Here is a 2,256-nt window from a genome sequence, read left to right on the forward strand (position 1 = left end):
TGCAAAAAAAAAAAATAACTTCTGAAAATCCCATAAACACACATACAAACTATGGATTAAGACTGGGATGTCGCTTAAGTTCATATGCGAGACAAGACAAGTGACCCAATACTTTTGACAAAATAGTGTAGGGGGAGCTCCTCCGAAAAACCTGCCAGCGAAGAGAGGTTGCCCAAACGGCATAGTTTCTCTTTAAAGAATATGCTGTTGCCCTGACTCCTCAGTTGTCAGAATTCTAAATTCTCAGGTCTCAGTCTAAGGCTGGTACAGTATCAACAGTCACTGCGGCTTAAAGCAACAAAATTGTAAAATTGCAGCAAAATGAGCAACAATTCACAAATTATTCAGTAAGCCACAAGGATCCCAGTGTTCTACAGCTTATTGGAGCCCGATTGTTGCCGCTATATTCATTTCTTTGTTGTTGCAAAAAAAAAATGTTAGCTTAATCCATGCCCTTGTTTCTTTCCCTTTTCCTTTCCCCTGCAGCTGCAGCTGCACAATTTGTGTGTGTGTGTGTGTGTGTGTGTGTGTGTGTGTGTGTGTGTAGTTGTTTGAGTGAAGATGTGAGTGTATTCCTGTGGTGTGTGTGTGAGGCTGAATGTATCTGATTTGGTCCACACCTCAGAGGGGGCCTCTTTGGCCATTCAGCCTCTGGGAGGAGGCCACTGGAGTGCCATAGCAACCAGCCTTTCATTATCAGTACTCCCCCTGTGGCCCCTGTGGCAAGGCAAGCCAGAGGAAGGTGGGAACAAATAATTTATAAAACATTTTAGCATTCCCCCTTGTGGCTATATGGGGTATGGCTTGTTGGGGAGAAGGTGATGGTGGTGGGTGTGGAGAAAGAGGCTCTATCAACACATTATAAAGCAGGCTTATAAAGGAATGCCTGTGGCCAGCACCAGCACACTCCATGAAAAGAGCCTTTGTGCAGGGGTTGGAGAAACATGGGCGAAAACGAGAGAACGGAAGAAAGAGAGAGAGAGAGAAAGAGAGAGGGACCGGTGGAGGAACAATGGGAAATAATTAACGACTGCAATAGGAAGTTTGCCAGTTTTGAGAAAAGGTGAAATGCAGAAGAAAAGCTCTTTGTCAGCATAAAAGGCAAGCCCTCTCTGTCCTGGTTGGCCTTCCCTCTTTTAGCCTTCTGGTAATGTGTGTGTTCACTATCTGTCTATCTGTATGCATTTATTTCTATTGATTCTTCCATGTGATACATTTATAACTTTTGAAGGTTTGTCAACAACAACTAAAACAAAACCAAAGTTTACTTAGTGATTTTTAATCAGCTGCTTATAGAATGTTCTGTGACATTAATGGTAGTTTAAAGGTAAACCTAGTCTGTGGAAGTAGCAGTCGGAGGAAGAAAGAAAGAAAAAGAATGAGAGGAACAAATGAAATATTCCTTTGGAGACACACAGATGATGAGAACAGAGGAGCTGTCCTGTGCTTCTTGTCAGACCGCTCCCTTTGTTTCAGTGTGGCAGCCCAAGTGTGGTCCATTCAGTCAGCCGTCAATGTCTTTGTGCGTGCTGACATGCCACAGCGCCTGTCCTGAGCCGCTAAATGTGATTAGCTACAGGAAACACAATGCCATCACACACACACACACACACACACACACACACACACACACACACAGACCATGCCCCATCTGACAGAGAGGCGTAAACAAGCGGGCGCCAATGCAGACGGTCTGTGTTGTGACCGGGGGTTAATTCGATGAAGATGCACCACTAGCCAGATCTCATTCCTTCAGTAACCTGCTTAACTCCAGCTTTAAATGGCTTAATGAATGAGATGATCTGCTCTAATTTTGTGTGGCCGTGTGTTAAGAGTGCCCATTTGGACCACCATGGTGCCAGGATGCAGAGTTTGTGGTAATGTTTACACTTGACTACACCTTGACAGTGGAGGTATTGGATTTTTTGTCCATATATGTTGTATTTAAGTGAGGCTTTTCTTACATTACTTTACATTACATTAATAGTCAACTACCTTACATTCTTATCCAGGCGTGCCCCAGAGGCATAGTTGCTAACTTCGGTGCGTCACTCCCAAATTTGAGGTAACAATATTTGACTCAAACGTTACAGATACGATACAGAAATATGGTGTTGATATATTCATTATAGTAAGAGCTAGCAAATATTTTATTTTTTAATATTACAAAATTAAAAATGTGACAATATAAGCTGAAGTGTTGCATGTGCAACTCAAACAGACTCACATTTGGCAGTGACACCACCAAGGTAGTTG

This window comes from Sardina pilchardus, chromosome 16 (genome assembly GCF_963854185.1).
Source record: "Sardina pilchardus chromosome 16, fSarPil1.1, whole genome shotgun sequence".
NCBI lineage: Eukaryota > Metazoa > Chordata > Actinopteri > Clupeiformes > Clupeidae > Sardina > Sardina pilchardus.